The sequence below is a fragment of the Herpailurus yagouaroundi genome, unplaced genomic scaffold (genome assembly GCF_014898765.1).
Source record: "Herpailurus yagouaroundi ecotype Mexico unplaced genomic scaffold, PumYag 188, whole genome shotgun sequence".
In the NCBI taxonomy this organism is placed as follows: domain Eukaryota; kingdom Metazoa; phylum Chordata; class Mammalia; order Carnivora; family Felidae; genus Herpailurus; species Herpailurus yagouaroundi.
In genome coordinates this window covers 37,356,847-37,375,053 of record NW_024412419.1, presented here as the reverse complement: position 1 = coordinate 37,375,053, position 18,207 = coordinate 37,356,847, and the positions used below count along the sequence as shown (strand labels likewise).

General features: G+C 51.5%; 3 long non-coding RNA genes across 3 annotated transcripts in view; 2 read left to right on the top strand and 1 right to left on the bottom strand.

The window, feature by feature from the left end:
- Window positions 1-422: 422 nt before the first annotated feature.
- LOC121044438 (uncharacterized) lies at window positions 423-6,085 on the bottom strand. Its single transcript, XR_005797312.1, has 2 exons — window positions 3,908-6,085; window positions 423-1,144 (listed from the first exon to the last, which is right to left on the bottom strand). It is a non-coding gene; the product is annotated as an uncharacterized LOC121044438 (long non-coding RNA).
- Window positions 1,134-18,207, top strand: part of LOC121044439 (uncharacterized) — a 124,045-nt gene continuing 106,971 nt past the window's right edge. The window contains exons 1-2 of the long non-coding RNA XR_005797313.1: window positions 1,134-1,338; window positions 1,613-1,759. This is a non-coding gene — a long non-coding RNA (uncharacterized LOC121044439). The remainder of the gene's footprint in view (window positions 1,339-1,612; window positions 1,760-18,207) is intronic.
- LOC121044436 (uncharacterized) overlaps window positions 1,821-18,207 on the top strand; it is a 69,755-nt gene continuing 53,368 nt past the window's right edge. Inside the window, exon 1 of the long non-coding RNA XR_005797309.1 lies at window positions 1,821-2,044. This is a non-coding gene — a long non-coding RNA (uncharacterized LOC121044436). The remainder of the gene's footprint in view (window positions 2,045-18,207) is intronic.

Genomic DNA, 18,207 nt, shown 5'->3' with positions numbered 1-18,207 from the left:
GCTCATTGTTAACACTGTTACTGTGGAAGGTCCCGCTGCTAGGCAGGAGGATGTCCCTGCTATGCAGGGACCTACGTTTCTCCGAACCATTTCAAATTTCTTTCATTCATTCCTGGCGATTTTTAAAAAATTCATATATTTTTTAGTTCTCTCCCAGGGATTAATGAGTCGACTTAATCCAAGTCTTCATAAATAAAATAAAGTCTGGCTTTTTATAACCCATAACCCCTGCTTCGATAGCCCCCGCAGACTCCTGGCATCAGGGTGGACTTCCCATGGGGCTGCTGGGCCCCCGCTGGCTAAGATATGTCCCTTGGGGATGACACACGATGCTGCTGAAGCCACATCTTTAGGCTGTTCGTGAGTCTGCTGCCCCATCCTTGTTCCCCCTTCTCCGCTAAGGAAATCACTGCAATGGAAACTAGCAGGTTTTCCGTTCTCCTGAAAAAAACAAAAACAAACAGACAGACAAAACCCCACAAGAAATGAGAATATTTGACCAGCTGGCACACTACAACGTTCATGGGGAAGTCGAAGCACTTGGTCCTGTCCGATAGAAAATGCCCTACTTTTCCTGTTAAAAGCACCTGAGATATAGAACTTATGTTTTCCCTAAGACGAATCTAGCTGTAAATGGAAAGTAGATCTTCTGACCCCGCCAGGATGAGGTCCACACTGCTCACAGATGCGGCTGGCCTGGGTCTTTTGCCCCCTCACAAAACGCCATTTCCTTAGTTTCTCTATATCCCTTAGGGGTATCAGAGTGTGGCCTACACAGCAGGAGGCACTAGGTCAAAAAGGGTTTAAGAGCATCGGTGTTCACGCACGGTCTTGTGTGTGTCGCCTTCTAGAAGCCACGGTCGTCCTAAAGCAATCATGGCCGCATGTCTTGGCTTCTCAGGAGGCTGCTGAATATCACATGGTCTTGCTCCCCTCTTAGTCTTTCATAATTTAAAAATGCAGGAAGCTGTGGAAGACTGCCCCATGCCCAGTATCATCCCAAAGAAAACTGGGGGGTGGGGGGCAGAGGCTACTCTCTGCTCCTGCGTGTTAACGTTCCTCAACAGCTTTTGAAAAGTTGATTGTTACACCTTCCTTTCATTTCTTGGGGTTTTCATATTCGCGTCTGGCGAACGCTGGAAGTCTGCAAGATGGATAGAAAAGGTTTGGTGAGTCCCTTAATCCGAAAAGCAGAACACACACCCTCCTGATAAACAGCTTGGGGGAGATCACGATTTGAGATCCCATGATCTGCTATGTCAGAGGAAGATCTGCAGAAGGAAACATGCACTGAGGTCAGTCTTGCCAGGGTGAAGTAAACCCAACCTCCTTAAAAGAGTAAGACAATATTCCTTTCTTCTCCCTTCCCTGAAATGCCCTGAAAAAGAGGAAGAGGTTCCTTTGGGCCGTGCAACCCAGGACAACGTTGCAGCGTGTATTTGAAATTCAAATGCACATGAGATTCGTGCATTTTATTTTTCCTGTGGCTCAAATCTCCTAAATAAAAAGCATTTCCCCTGGGTCGGCGCTCCCGCCCCCGTGCTGGCGAGGGGGTGGGGGACGGGGGGGGGGGGTGCTCCATGTGAGGTCAGCGTTTGGGTCACTTTGCCAGGGGCAGGAGGCTGTTCTTCCAGGAAGGCCTGCAGAGACCCTGGGAACGGGACCAGCCCAGCTCGCAAGTATGAAGAGAATGTCGGAGAGGAAGTGGTGGCTGTGAGTCAGCGTGAGTCATCTTGTTCCAATGAGAATGAAGACTGAGGTGTGCGCCCTTTTTTTTTTCTTTTTCTTTTTCTTCTTTTTTTTTTTTTTTTTTTTTTTTCTCTCTCTCTCTCCCCTCTCTCTCTCTCCCCCCCCCCCTTTTTTTTTCCTCTTTGGTCTCAGTCATGGGGACACCATTGGGAATGGAGGGAAGCCAGTGACTGCATGCTAGAAGCTTTCTAAGTTGCGCACTGATATTCCAGGCCGGCTGTGCCTGAGCCAGTGTGGGCTTAAGTTCTTCACGGCCCCGGGGCCCTGGGAAGGTGGAGCCAGCTGCTTCTCCCCGGTGAGTAGGTTTCTGTCATTTTTACAATCATTTCTATAGTCTGCCTCAGAGGCTCGGCTGGGTTAAAGCACTGCCCTCTTGGAAGGGACACCGCATTCGAGACTTCAAGGATCCATAATTTTAGAAAAGTTGCTTCTTCTGCCCCCACGCCCAGGACGACTGTATTTTAGGCTGCTTGTCTCCGTCATTAATTGGGAGCGTGTAGCTATTCGTCGCATGTTATGCTGTCTTGAAACAGACTGTAATGCTTGGTTGGAAAATCAGCTGTTCCAGACTCCCCTCTGGAGCCCTAGGGAAGTTCAGAGATAGAGGTGGGTGAACCTGTGTTAACCCAGGGCTGCCGAGGCTGGGCCAGCTTGTGCTTCTCCGAGGTGAAGGAAGACAGCCCCCTGAGACATTTCTGGCTGCATGATCTGAGCCGCCCAGTTTCTAGTGCAAGAAATACGATAGAGAGGCAGATTTCTGGCTTCCCTCTCTATGGGTATATGACTGATTCTGGGAACGTAGTTTATGCCTTTTCCTTTTGCTCGTGACTGAATATCACTAACTGTGGTAAAATCAGAAAGAAAATGTGCTGGGGGCTGGGGGCTGGTGGGCTGGGGGCCTGGGGGGCCTGGGGGCCTGGGGCGCCTGGGGCGCCTGGGGCAGTGGGTGAGGATTGGGTAGTTGAGCCCTTGAGGCCTGATACGACCTTGATATGCGTTTCTCAGCCTGTTACTATTCTGATGAGACTGAGCCTTACAGTCAAGGAAACTACAGGAAACTTTTTTTTTTTTTAAATGTCATTCTAGTTACTGTAAATGAAACGGTTAAAATGTCATAAATACCTTGTGATAAACATTTTTTGAATTTGCTTAAAAAAACTGCACATCAGTAAGCAGGGGATGGCAGGGAGCTTTTTCAGTAGGGTCATTTGAGTGTGTGGGCTTTCTGGGTTAATAATGAGTCAGCACCAATTGCTAAAATTGGAGCACCTCAAAGAGCACATGCGATCTGCCCCCGGGCACAGCACGGTGGCTGGCTGGCCCCTCCAGGACGTTTGGGCTGTTTGGTCTGTGGTTAGAATCGGCTTTGGGTGCGTTCCCAGTTCTGTGACCCCCACCCCCTCCCAGCTTTAGTCCCAGCCCTTCCTTGTGCCCCTGTGAGGCCCCTTTGCTAACAGGTCCCTGTGTGGAGACCCTCCCCTTTGGATGATCTTTTTCAGGGTCTGCCTTGACAGAACTGGTTGAGCATACAATTTGTTAAGTTAAAAATCCAGAGCTTGTGAAGGGCTGGGACAGCCCAGGGTTAAAAGCTGCCTCTGTTGTCGCGTGACATCACACTTGCGGGGGGACCGAGTGGCGCAGGGAGCGGGTCCCTGCTTGAGCTTCAAAGCTGGCATTCTGCAGGTGACACATAGCGGGGGGAAGGAAGGGCGCGTCACCTTAAAATCAGAGAGTAGGATTCCGAGGAAGAAAATCTCCCTTGCATCATACTCTTTTTATCTGTAAACTGAGAACTGTGTTAAGGAACACAAAATTTTTTAATAACTGGGGTTGCAGGTGGGCGGCTCAAAGGCCAAATGCAGTCCTGTGTGAGCCCACCCCCGCCCCCCAACAAATCCTGTTCGCCCGCCCAGGATTGGGTCTTTGTATTCAGCTGACTCTGGTGAGACCCCCTATTGGTTAGATCGCAGGCCCTGTGAACCCTAACATGGCAAGGCTCTGATGGCCTTGGCTTGGAAGCCTTGGGCTTCTGGACCATGATATTCAGAGGCTGCTGGGAGGGCTCAGAGAGGTAGCATCTGTCCAGTGCTTGCTTCCAATAGGGCCTGGACACAGAAGGAGCCCCATCGATGTTAGCTCTACTGGCTTCCCTCCTTACCTGGACTCTGGAGGTATCTGGGCTTGTGGCCCCTGAGCAGTGACTTTTCCAGGCAAGATCCCATGATTTCAGTGTCCTCGGTGGCAAGGCTGAGAGTCTCGAAACTCAGGACCTCAGCAAGGCACACACCAGGGATTTCCGAGGTGGGATCCCAGCCCACTCTGTCTCTCTCGATGAGTAATCTCTGTAAGTGCTCAGAGAAATGCCATCTTCATGGAGAGCAGAGCCCAAAAAGGTGAAATGCCCTAGGCCGTGCCTCAGTGGTTTGTCCACACTGGCACTTTCTCTTGTCCCCATTTCAGAGAACATGCCAGGTATCAGACGGGTGTTTATCACCGGCTCCCGTGTCTTAATCCTCCTGGATAAACGCTGTTGGGAAGGAGATATAAGCCTGTGGTGAACTGATATGATCACTCTGATAATCAGGAGAGTCATGTAAAAAAGGCCAGAAATAAGGCCACGGGCAGGTCTGAAAACAGAGCGTTCATTAATACGATTTGCTGCTTTGTCATATTTTCCAACTACCAAAAGATGCTGATTCTAAGTGAGGGTGCAGGCAGGGAGTAAGAAAAGAAAGTAAGAAAAGAAAGATAGAAACTGGGCAGATCTATTTTAAAAGGACACCTACTGCAAAAAGAAAATGCTGACAATTTGATGATATTTGGAAATTGCCCAGTGCCCTCTGGCCATGGCTCCCTCAGCTTAGAGACTGGCCTATCGCTGGCCGGCCCTGTCGACCACCCCGCACCCTTCGGCAGCACCCCAGCCTGGGCTCTGGTTACCTCCCTCCAGGAGGTTTTCACGGTCCCTGACGGGTGTCCCCGCTAGCCGTTGATGTACGGAGAGCTCACCCTCACGCTGGACAAGCTGCTGAACTTCTTGGGGTCTCACCATCCTCATTTGTGAAATGGGGTTAATGAGACGACCAGCCTCTTGGGGCCTTGGAAAGATCGGTGATGCTTAGCACGCAAGTTACAAGGGGACTCGGCAGCTGCTAAGTACATATCCACTGATTCAGACCTGCGCTCAGACACCTTTCTACGTCTACCTGGGCCCCGGGCCCTGGGGGTAGCCATAAAGAATTGGTTTTCATGCTCCTGGAGTGAGATCTCATCTGTGTCCTGCTCTGATTTGTAAGACCTTTATTGATTTGGTAAACGGAGGGTGCTTCAGGGGTCTCTCCAGGAAAACCCGGGGTTCTAGATGTTGTCACTATCCTCACTGCTATGACCACCGTCGTTTTTATCGGTAACATCCTCGCAATGAGAGCAGCTCCCCCTTCCTTCAGCCCAACCACATGGTAGTAACTTTCTGTGCATTTCCTTTAACCCCCTGCCCCCAACGCGCACACGTACCCACCCTGGAGGACAGGAAGGATGGCCAGTTGCTCAACCTATTCCAGGTACGGGAGTCCCAGGCAGGTGTATCAGACGGAGTGGCTGCTTCAAGATGTGCGTGGCTGATGGGGGCGGGGGTGGGGGGGGCGGTCTTCGCCTCCATCAGGAGAGGAGAGTCAGGAGACGCAGGGGGCCAAGAGGGCGCTGTCTGTAATCCAGCAGACTGGGGCCGCAGGCCAGAAAATCCAGGACCACTGGCCTCAGACCTGCTTCCAGGGTGGAAGCAGCTGGATGCTGTCCTCATGCTTCCTGTCTAAAATGAGCTGCAGGCAACCTCTGGTGATTTGAAAATCATCGCAATATATGGAGGTGACTCATATTGAAAACATTAAGTAAGGTACACTTAAAACTAAAACCAGGGTGAGCATAATATGGCCTTTCCTTGCCATTTCTGAAGATATCCAAGATCACGCGGTGCCCCAGAAGCCAAATCTTTACGCTCATTCTTCAGGGTCCGAGAGAAGGGACCACATGGGTCGCCTTGCTCAATCAGCCCTCTCTGGTATTGCAAAGTCAGGCATCGGGTGCTTCAGACATCTCTTTTCTGAGAGTTTAGGCTTTGGCTGCTGAGCATGGCTGTCTCAGTTAGAAACGGTACCACTTTGTGGGTGGTTTTCTCCCACAGCGGTTACCTGTGCCAAAATCCAGAAGCCCCTTTTTGTTCACAGCGTGGTGGCAGGGGAGTCGTGTGAGTCGTGTGCCGGGCCCAGTGATTTGGGGCAGAGCTTGGGTTCCTCACAACTTCAAGAGGGTTCTGGTTAGACCACAGAGCTCAGGCAGGGAGAAGCCAACAGAGGATCAGAAGGAAGTTGGGTCCACCGGAAGGAGGAGAGGTTGGGAGGCTTGATGACTCCTCTGATTAAAAAAAAAAAAAAAAGAAGAAGAAGAAGAAAAACAATAACCATCTGGTTTTATTGCATTTTTTATAATCAAAAAAGCTAATGGTGATGGCAAATCTTATCCATTGCGGTTCTCCTGCTTAACTTTTGCATTTAGGATTGATTACCCTGCAACTGAGGGCTTTTAAAAGCCCAGAGGCTTTTAGCCTTTCCCTCCATGCTGTCCTTTCAAAAATTTATCATACTTATAATATTGGAATTTTTGGCAATGGCAGAAATGTATCACTTTAGCTGTTCTCCCTGGACAAATCTTTCATAGAGTGTGAGAGGGATGCATGGGTTTCTACCAATGTAGACAGATATAAAGGAAATCTTTACAAAATAACAGTGGCTCCAGCAAGTGTCAAGCTTGCTTTCTCTCAGACAGAAAAAGATTGGAAGCAGGCTGCTCCGGGTGATGGTCAACGGGCAGCTAGTTCATTCATCTCTCTTTTCTGTTATCATTAGCATCGACTTCCTTCCTCAAAGTTATCACTTGGTTTTAATATGGCTGCTGGAGCTCCAGCCATCGCCTCTGCGTTCCACATAGGAGGAAAGAGGAAAGTGGAGGGATAAAAAGCTAAGCATTCTAGACATCAGGCTCCTTTAAAGAGCTTTCCCAGAATCCCCAACTAACCATTTCTGCCTACATCTTTTATTGGCCACTGTTTCTGTACGGCAGCCAGAGGAATATAGCTTTTTAATTGGGACCATTGCTGCCCCTGACAACGTAAGGGTTGTTGACAACACAGGAAGTAAAGGAGAATGGATATAGGACAGACAACAAGCAGTCTCCACAACAGAGTGCGCCAGAAGACAGCTAGATTTATGCTTTACGGCATTTAGCTCCTCTGGGACCAGGGTCTACTTTGTGAAATAACCACATCGGGCTCATCAGAACTATCAGGAGGAGACTGGCTTCAAGAGCCCCGAACAACTTGGAGCGGGGCATTCAACGGGACAGAAACCGCTTGCTTTTTGTATTAGAGTCACATAAGATTTCTTTTCATGCCTCCATTAGCAAATATTTACCATTTCCCCAATAAAATAAAGATAATTCGAACACTGCTTTGTTTCCTGAGTGCTTGCTCGGTGCCGGGTGCTGTTCTGGATGCTTTGCAAATATGACCTTACTTCAGTTCACACAGACCTGTGTGTGGCAGATCACCATTATTGTCCCCATCAAGCAGACGAGGAATCTGGGACACGGAAGGGTTAGGGGTGATGGCAAAATTACACCGTTAGTAAGGAATGGAGCTTGGCTTTGAACCCAGCAGTCCGGTTCTTTGACCCAGGGATGCGGAGGTGAGGCGGGCAGACCAGGTCTTTCCCATTTGTCTTTCTGGTGAAATAGACAGGAGCCCAATAATGTCAGGCTGCTGTCAGTGCCCCAGCGGAAGGGCGCAGGGAGGTGGGGCGCCCTCACGTCCCGCAGCACCTCCTGCCTGGAGGGAACTCAGTCCAAGCTGAGCGTTCTTTCCCCCACAGAGCACACACCAGGAATCTCAGCTATGTCTGGGTTCATGACTCACCCCCTCCCTCGCAGCCAGCTTTTCCAGAGTCAGCTCCTGAGTCAGGACCACGCCCTTCCAGCCCTGAGGATACAGACGGGGCTTCATCCAGACTGGGCTTCAAAGCTTCGGCAGCGGTCCAGCAAAGAGCAGAATGGCCCAAGTAGAAAAGTTTCGGTTCCAAGGACGCGCAGTGTATTCACATAATTCAACCTGCGCGAAGGCCAGAGAAGGTGAGCCTGTCACACCCTCTGCTCCACACGACCCCGTTATCTGGTGGCACAACCAGGGCCACGAGGATGCCTGAGAACAAGATGGATTTTTCGGTAAGGGGCGTCTGCTTAATTCTACCTCGGACCAAGTCCCCTCCTGTGTTTTGCTTGGCACCGTCCCGGAGCCTTACTCCGTGCCTCCATTTTCCTCCTCCAGCTCCTTTACAGACAGACAGATGGACTGGCCAATGAAACACACAGGCTGCGGTGGGTAGTGGGGATTTTAGGAAAGCTCCTTAAAGGAGCCTGGCATCTACGAGGCTTAACGTTTTGTCCCCCACTTCCCTCCGTCCTCCTGTGTGGAATGCAGAGGTGATGGCTGGACCTCCAGCAGCCTCCTTGAAGTCAGAAGACAACTTGGAGAAAGCAAGCCAGTGCTAACGACGGCAGAGCAGGCAGATAGTCACAGGGCTTTGCCTGGAGATGTAACTATTTTTGGAGTGGGTTTACCTGCATGATGCAGAGGGAGGTATGAGAAATCACTGCTGAAATTCAATCTGTAGGTCAACCAGGAGGGTCTGTGGGGTGCCAGTTCCCTTTGTATGGAGCTGTCTTTTATGCCTCTGGAATAAGGAACGAGGAAGGACTCAGGGCTGCATCCCCGGGTTATGGACTTTAGTGGCCCCTTCCTCATGTGAGAACATACGATGACCGTCTTGGTGTAAAGATAAATGTCATGCAAACGGGATTCATTGTTATGTATTCATATTCACTATGTTCAGGTTTTTCTTCTGATTTTGAAATAAACGGAAACATTTGATTTGCAAGAGTATTATGCAGAGGGTGGCCCCGGGAGGGCAGAGGGCAACCACAGGAGGGCCTCCAGAGAAGGGAGCATGGGGGCTGGTCCCTGGAGGGGCGCCTCTGGATGGCGGGTGGCCCCGAGCAGCCTCTCTGCAGACGGCAGGTGCGCCCGGCTTCTCCTGGGGTCTTGATGAGCCTCAGCGGCCACGACACTCCTGTCGCCTCTGGAAATGATACTGAGGATTTTCAGAGCAGATAGATATGCCCTTCCTGTGCCACCTTTCCCATCGTCCCTCATCTCCCCTATAATTGCTCTGCGTGTCCAGTTGTCCTGTTCAGTGGGAGGAATTTCGGTCTACAGGGCTAAGATATCAAAAATCTAACACTCCCTTATTCCTGAAGTCTCTACATTATATCAGATCTGCTTTGCCCTCATGCTGCTGCTACGTTACCCCCTCAACCTGGCTGAGGGCACATTCAGATTTGGTCATTCTTGGGGATCTCTGTCCCAGTGCTCCTGGCATCCTCACACAGCCTCAGGGCTGTGAGATGCCAGAAAACCAGAGCGGGGCAATCTGCGATCCAAGGTGGTCACCACGATTCCCACTCGACACCTAAGACCCAGCACCTGTGGGGCTGCGGAGTTGGTTGGGGGCCCCCGCTCCAGCTGGAGGGGCCCGCACGACCCGGTTGTCTGTCCCTGAATTTGGGCCCTTTCTGGAAACGTGCCCCTGCTTTCCTGACCATGCTGTGAGCTCCCAGCCCGTGCAGCTGAGGAGTATCCGGTGGGGGGCCCCCTTCACATGCCTCATCCTGTCCGCTAACTGCTGCTGGGCCTCTCGTCACTTGGAGCCCCCCATCTTGGTGTGGGGGTGGGGGTTGGTAAGAAAGAACAGTGATGGCAGGGCACCCTCGAAGGACCAGGGAACAGCACTGTCCAACCGAACTTCCTGTGATGATGGAATGTTCTAGATCAGTGTTCACATGTAGCCACAAGCCACCACGTGCGGCTACTGAGCACTTGCAAAGGGGCCAATGCGACTGAGGAGTTGGACCTAAACTTCTATTTTATTTTGATTAGTTTCAGATTTCAATGCCCAAATGGCCACATGTGGCTAGTGGCTGCCATATCGGAAAGCCCAAATCTAGAGCATGTTTTCCTGATCTGGGCAGCTTTGAAAGATGGGCCATCGCCCTGAGGACGGATGTGGTACTGGTGTGAAGGGGTGAAGTTGAGTCTGGCTCTCAGTCAGTCCTCAGCGAGGTGGAGAGCTTCTGGGCCAGGAACTATGGGCCAGGCAGGTAGGGGGCCACCAGTGCCACTAGGGCAAGCCTTGTCCCCCCCTTCTGGGCATAAAACCTGAGTTGGGCCTTCAAGGTCTCCAGTGGCCCAGAAGAATGACCTGCCCAGCAGGTAGCCCAGGTTGGGCACCTGTTTTCTAGAGCATTTCTGCCGGTTGTGTTGATGGTTTCTTCAGGCCTCACCTGAGGCCCACACGACAGACGGTCCCGGCTTGTGGTACTTGACCCTGCACATTCCTGTCTGGGGAGACGCATCCTCATTTTTGTCTGCGTGGAGCTGTTCCAGGGACTGACCAGAGTGGCCTAAGGGAAGCCTCAGGCTTGGTTCCTGTCACTGTCGTTCTACAAGTCCCCAAGACGTGTCTTTTGACTCTTTCGGCTTTTTAAGGGAGAAGGATTAGCCCATATTCAGCCACGACAGACAGGAAACACACAAGCAGCCGGGAGATACGGTGAATGGGCGGAAGATCGCACACTCAGGCCCCAGGCCCGTGCCCCTCCTCCCCTCTGCCCTGTTCCACTGCAGCATCACAGCACAGCAAAATGATGCTCCCCCACGGTGCCCCTGAAGTCACCCCCAAATTCCAGGACTTTGCTTCCGGCCACTCCCCCAGGCACGGTGCTGTGTGTTCTATTCCACGGACCATCTGTCAGTGGGGCGGCCACGAGCCACCCGGATGAAGCCAGCTCAGCTCCGCCAGCTTCTCGCTGCCCAGCGCCCATGCCTGCCAGTCTCAGTCTCTTAACCTGTGAAATGGGAATATAGGAGTCACTGCCACAGAGGGCTGTTGTGAGGATGAAAGGGGTCAGTGCCTGAAGAAGTCTTAGCAAAGTGCTGCCCACAGTAGGTGTTACAGCAGGAGCTGTTGTTGTTGGAATTGCTGCCTTTTTGCTGTTTGTTCCTGACCAGAGACACCTTTCTCTGGGCCCCGGATCTCCACCCAGCAGTGGCCCATCCACTCCAACTTGGGCATCCGGGGAATCCCATCATCCTGCCTCCATGTTTCATTTTCTCCAGGCCCCGGGCAGCATGAGCTGTATTATCTTAGAACTCGGGAGACTGATTCGATTGTCCAGGCCTTCAGTACTCATCGAGTGTGTATTGAGACCTATGGAGGCAGGGGATGAGCAAATGTGGTTGCTGGAAGGGCTGCTGGAGGCAGGTGCAGGTGGTGTAGGCCACAGGCCCCTCATGTATGGGGGGGGTCTCTGAGGGTCCCTCGAAGGGTCCCTCCATTTGAGTGAAGATCTGAAAGGAGTCAGTTTGTGCATTTTTGTGTTGCTTTGTTTTCTCTGCATGGATAGGGCAGCTAGGGTAGGTCCCTGGCTCCCCCTGGCTAGCTGTGTGACCACAAGTGAGTCACCAAGCGTCTCTGATGGTCTGTGGAGGGTGGTGAGGTGACCCACCATGGCGAGTGCTCAACAACCCAACTTGGAGCCACCATCATTAACAAGACACTCTTCACTGTTCATCAGGAGTTCTCCAGAGTCAAAGGGCGCTGCTCACCACAGCAGTCCCTCTATGTGAGCCCCAAGAGGGGCCATTTAATCTATACTAAAACCCCTTCTTTCCTTCCGGAGACAGCCCAGCCCATCCCAGCAAAGCACCCACTGAGAAGATATTCCATAAATAATCCAAAGCTTGTTTTCTGGTATTTCCACATTTTGGACCTCCCTCTGCCCCCCTGAAGCCGTTCGGTCATATCCGTGGTCATAATTATGGTCCTAATTCAGCACATTCGGTAACATTCACTGAGCAATTATTCTGTCTCAGAAACAGCTGAATAATACCACGAGCCCCGGCTTCTTCCACGATGAGCCCTTCCAGCTGCGTGGCTGTCACCGCTGTGTTCAAGCTCTCCCTTCTTTCCGAGGTTCCTGAATGTGTGTGCTGAGGTGTTCGGCAACCTTGACCCCGTGCTGCCCTTCTGGTCATGGACGGCAGTGTTTGGCGTCCCGCCCTCAGATGAGTACAACGACCCGCCTTGTCCTGGATGCTAGGCTGAGGTTTGGGGCCAACCCATCCATCAGCCCCCACACTGCACTTGTAGTCGGCTTGCCTCCCTGCCTCTTTGTGTGGGGCTTGTGCAAAGCCACATCTCCCTCCTTTTGCACTTGGGTACTGACTTCTTTGTTGGTCTCTTAATTTGTTTTTTAGCCCAAGTAGAACTTTACATTATCCTTGGTTGAATCTTCTAGAATTGGCCCATATAGTCTCTAACATGAAATGTGAGGCTTGACGTCATCTGCAAGTTAGAGAGGTGTTTCTCTTACGTCTGCACCAGAAGACTGTTTGGATCCGTGTAGACCAAGAGCAGAGAAGGGCGGCCCTCCACTAGCGACTGTCTTCAAGGTTGCCATTCTGGGGCACCTCACGGACAGCTCACCTTGCTGTGCAAGGTTTCACCGATGCTGACGATAGATGGCGAAACACGTCATATAATCAAATGTGTGATGGGACCCCGGTGACAAAAGGGGCAGGTACTGATAATTTAGACACTCAGCCAGACTTCTCCTGATGGGTAGCCTTACCTCTTTCTGTCTCGTTCCCTCCTCCCCCCTCCTCAAATCCTGGCAGGTTTTGGCGAGGACAGCTAACCCTGGGGTCTGCTGTTGGATACCAGCAGTTTACCAGCAGTTAAATCTAGAACATTTAAACGCTCAGTTGTTGGGGGATTGTTGCTTGAGTTGGTTATGCATAGTCACATCCTCAGGGGTTGAGGGTTGGATGCATTCGATTCCAGATATGTGTGAGATATGCCTTTCAGCTAGGCCACTGAGCCCGGCCTGACACATGGGTGGCTGTCTCTGTGTGGCGGTCCTTTTGAAGTCCCCAGAAGTGCCTGCTCTGGGGAGGGGAGAGGAGAGACGCAGAATGAATACAGACTGCCACCCAGCAGCACAAGAGGTGACTGCAAACCAGAATGCTCCGGGTGAGAAAGTGAGCCACCCAGTCACTGTCTCACCTTCCCAAAGTGGGTATCACGTGCTCTGTGTTCACTGACTGAGTCCGTCACCAGGGGCACTTGGACAGAATGGAAGCAATCACTCGAGAGAGGCCAGATCACACTGTCTTTAGGAAGTGCTGCCCCCCTCAGCTCACGCCCCCCCCTCCCCTTGCCCTCTGGTTGCCAGAATTATTGGAATCTTCCAACTCTCATTTCTACCACTCTGTGAACACGAAGGGCCAGTGGCAAGAGACGGACTTCTTATTCAAACGGACGTTGTTCTCCAAGTTTCAGGAAAGAGAGAGTTCCAGAACTTTCTGAGCCAACAGATTCCAAAGATCATTACAGTTACTCGGTGCTCTGCTGGTAGAAAAGGGGGGCCCCCTGGTTCTCATGTTGGAGGTTTTAATTTATATCTTGTGCAGGACTTAGGGGAGATTAACCGTGCGGCCTAAACCGTAGGTAGTAAATCAATTCGCTTTTGAAAGGGCCTCCTGGCAGCAGCAGGGGATGGAGAAACGAGTATTTATGGAGCGGCTCCCATAGGCCCCGTGTATGCTGGCTGCTTTCTACCCATTATCTTGTTCAACCCCCATATCCATCCCACGAGGGCTGGCAACTATTCGCCCATATTGCAGACGAGCAGACTGAAGTTCTTGAGAGTTTCAGGGTGCACAGCTCAAGGCAGAGCCAGAGCCCACCAGCCTCCCCCAAAACACCACGAACCTCTCAGCGGGCCAGATGTCGGGCCTTGTGCGGCATTCTATTTCCCAGGACCGCATCCAGATTAAAGCCTTTGCGGATGGTTCAAATAAGTCCTTCCCAAAATGGAGGACGACTTTTTTTTTTTTTTGGAACCTGAGCAGCTCTTGCACGACCTCAAGGAATCTTGCTGGCAACTCGGTGATTAGTCGTGGGGGGCACCCTCCCGCCAGGGGCACCTTGAGGGACTCACCTGGAAAAGGGCCCTCATCGAAGATGACACCGACTTTCAGCTGGTTCTTCTTGAGTCATATGGATGTCTTTTTTAATCCGCAAAAGTGACTAGGGAATAGAGTTTCCAGCTTTAATTAATTTCTTGAATAAGGTTCAAAAGTGAAAGTAATTAAGAAGGGGTCTGGTGAAAAGCGCCCTCGCCCCACTTCTCCTACTCAGTTGCCATTGACCTCTCCTCTGAAACCCTTCTCTTTGTTGTTTACCTGTCCGGAGTTTCTTTCTGCAAATGCAAGCAAGTAGTTGAATGAATCTTTTTCTTTTCTTTCCTACTTTCCATAAAAACTAGCACAATCGTTTTTACTGTTGAACTACTCTTGGGTTCTTGAGAACACCAGGTTGTATGTTCCCTGCATTTGGGGCTGCTGAATTTCAGAGCTAGTGGGGTGGCTACGCTTCCCCGTCTCCAGTGTCCTGAGGGGAGGCATGCGCTTGTCCGGGCATTCGAGTGACAGGCGGGCACGCAGGGAAGGCACTGTGTTCGAGCTCCTGTCCCTAGCAAAGCCCCAGGGGGCCAGAGCGGGGAGGGCCATCGTGGGCGCTCTGAGATGCGCTCTAATGGCCTGGGACCCCATTCCCCGGGGTGGCCATCTGGCAACTAGCCAAGGGCCAAAAGTGAGTGGTGACTTGGCCGCCCTGTGTTCCATGAGGGTCCCGGGTCCCCACAGTCAGCCTGGCACCAAATTGTATTTATAAAAGACACAGAGGAGATGATGGAGATTGAGAGCTGAAAAAAAAAAAATCCATCTCAGAATTCTTTTAAACAATTCCCTCCCCTCCCCCCTCACCAGTGACAGCGTGTGTTCTCACTACGCCATGAGGCACCCAAGTGGCCACGGCTGACGTTTCACAGCGCCTTCTCTGGGCCAGGCACTATTCCAAGTGTCACGGAGTAACCCTCAGTGATGATCTCCATTTTTCAGGGAGGAAGCTGGGCCTGTGGTCACTTAGCTAACAAGGTGGGGAGCCAGAGTTCAGGCCAGACGGCCAGCCGCCCAGCCACAGCTGGTTTCTCACGGCAGCTCCTGGGCCCAGGAGGCTTCCTGGATTTTACTCTCAGGGCACCCACGGGGTGGAAAGACAGAAGACAGCACAGAGCCCAGGGGGGCCGGACGTCCGCACTGAGGCGTGACAGACAGCCTTGGGCCCCTGTCTGGGCGGCCCCGCTTCTTTCGGAGGACTGGCTGGCCAGTAGCCTCCTTGAGAGGCACATCCTGACCAGCACCGTCTCCACCGGCAGCAGCGTTTTTGAGCTGTATGGAATTCTACACTTTTAACAACCTTTAATTTAACTCTTAGGGTAGACATCGACACTGACAGAAAAGAAAGCACATGTGTTTTTAAGAAAGCAATTTATTTTCAGGGGAGAGAGTTTGGGGGGAAACACTGGCAGGAGAAATAGCAGAGACTGTGAGTAGAGATCCAGACTCTGTGAGTCATCATTCAAGGCCTCTGTGTGTGTTACGGGCTGAATCGTGTCTCCCCGAAATTCACATGTTGAAGCCCTACCCACCGCCCACCCCGCCCCCCCACCGGCCCCGAGTAACTCAGAATGAGACCTTATTTGGAAATGGTGTCATTGTAGACATAATTAAAGATGAGCTCATCGTGGAGGAGGGTGGCCCCTTTTCCAACATGGGTGGTGTCCTTACAAGAGGGGGACATTTGGACACAGACGGGCACACGCGGAGGATGTCAGGTAGAGACTGCAGTGGTTCTGCCATAAACCAGGGAAGCTGGGAGGGAGGCTGGGGTCCGATTCTCTCCCTGGCGCCTTCAGCGGGAGTGTTGGCCCTGCCAGGGCTCGGGCTTCTTGCCGGCCGAACTACTGGACGCATTTCTGTGGTTTGAGTTTATGGTAGTTTGTTACAGCAGCTCAAAGAAACTAAAACGGTGCACATGCTTCCAGATGCGGAAGGAGGCTGCTGGGAGCCGGTTTCCACCCCAGGTCCAGCCCAGCCTGTTCCCGGGCGGTCCTGCTTTATCTAAACAACTAGGACGGTCTCACTTTGTTTTAACTTTTCCTGAACTGCAAAAACGCGGAGGTCCCAAAGCGGAATTTGGTCTTTACGTGAGCTTTTTAAAAAGGGGGCGGTGGGTGGGGTGGGGGGAGAAGAAGAAAGAGCCACAACATCTTCATAGGTGACGGGATCCATGCTCTGGTGGGCCGTACGACGTGTCCCCAGGCAGGGCCGGCTTCCCGGCCACGGAATCCACGTGAGCGGAGGTCGGTCTAACCTCACTCCGAGGACCTCCCCCACCAGCAACCAGCAATCGGAACTTTCACCCGCGTTGTCTCTTCCCAGTCCTTTCCCTTCCACCAATGTTCACACGCATCCCTCCAAGTGACAACTTACGGAGCAAGCAGGGAGGCTCCCGAGGGCAGGGAAGTCACACTTTCCGTGGGGACTTTTCGCCGTGTTTCCTAGTTATTGAACAAGGGCGACTGTGAGCCTGACACAACCGTGGCTTTGACAAGCAGTTCAGAAAAACAGGAACCGCCAATTCATGAGAACTTAAAGAAAAAAATAGTTTAAAGAACTGAGAAATTGCCACATTATAGTGAAAGAATGTCAGGTTTTGGAAATGACAGAAACGAGCAATTTTCACCTCGAAAACCTGGTGGAGTCAGTTACACAAGATGTAACCACACACAAACACGAGCATTTCTTATAATATAAGGGCATTTACAGTCAAGAGTATTTCATGGAAAGTTATTTTAGTAGCAAGGGTAGCCTTCAGCAATGAGTATTCGTCAAGAGAGTGAAACCCTGACTTCAAAGTCAGGAGGCAGCGTCTGAGTGCACTCGCAGGGTGCACCGGGGACCGGGGGACTGGGCCCAGCCAGGGGTTCGAGGCGGCTGGAGGCGTTGAGTCTCTGCTCACACGTGTGCTGCTGGGATCCCCTTGTGACCCGGCAGGGCACACCCCCACTGCTGGGGCCCCCGGGTCACTGCAGTTGGCTCTAAGAGCCAGCTTGAAAATTTTTCAATAATTCTTTTATCGTAAAATTGAGGGCATTATTGGCTGCAGGGAAAAAGGCATGCAAACTTGTGACTGTGGGATGTAAACAGCCTATTGCCTTAAGGTAGTATTTGAAGAAAATATAAAGGCACCAGGTGGAAAGTGTCCAAAGGGTGGAGGTGCCGTGTGACTGCCCCGGGCAGAGAGAGGGCTCGGCTGGGACCCGGGTGGCGGTGCTTGGTCAGCCGTCCGGACACCAGGTGCGGGACTGTAGGTCCCGCAGGTGTGGGTGTAGGACACCCACAGGTCCCCCCGCAGAGCAGCCTGCTGGTCCCACTCAGGCTTGTTTTCTTCCAGTGTCGCCTGGGCAATCCATCACATAATTAAAGTTTCTTCAAACTGTCGAATGCTACAGTTCACGCGGGACTCTTTGCCCCAAATTTGTGGTCACCTTACTTTGCAGCTACATACAATTGGTATCTCTTCAGAAGGCTCTGCCTCTGGGGGCGGACTTAAAAGTGGCCCTCCCTGGGGCACCTGGCTGGCTCAGTCGGGGGAGCTCTCGACTCTTGATCTCAGGGTTGTAAGTTCGAGCCTCACGGTGGGTGTAGAGAGGACTTAACAATAACATCTTCACATCTTGCCAGAGAAGGACAAACGCCATATGATTTCACTCATATGTGGGATTTAAGAAAACAAACGAGCAAAGGGGGATAAGAAGAGAGAGAGGCAAACCAAGAAACAGACTCTTAACTACAGAGAACAAACTGGCGAGTACCAGAGGGGAGGTGGGTGGGGGGATGGGTTAAATAGGTGATGGGGGTGAAGGGGTGCACTTGTGATGGATGCAAGTGTTGAATCACTCTATTGGACACTTGAAACTGATATTGCACTGTGTGTTTAACTGGAATTTCAATAAAAACTTAAAATAAAAAATAAATAAATAAAATAAAATAAAACAAAATAAAATCTTCAAAAAAAAATGTTGCCCTCCCTGCTGAAGAGTTTTAGGGCGTAAGTCCAACAAAACAGTAACCATGCCCTGAAAGAAGATGGAAAGGATTAAACTCTGCCTCCAGAAGTACTCATTTTATTTTTTTTTAAGTTTTTTTTTTTTTTAATGTTTTTTAATGTATTTTTGAGACGGAGAGAGACAGAGCATGAGCAGGGGAGGGGCAGAGAGAGGGGGAGACACAGAATCCGAAGCAGGCTCCAGGCTCTGAGCCGTCAGCACAGAGCCCGACGCGGGGCTCGAACTCACAGAGTGTGAGATCGTGACCTGAGCTGAAGT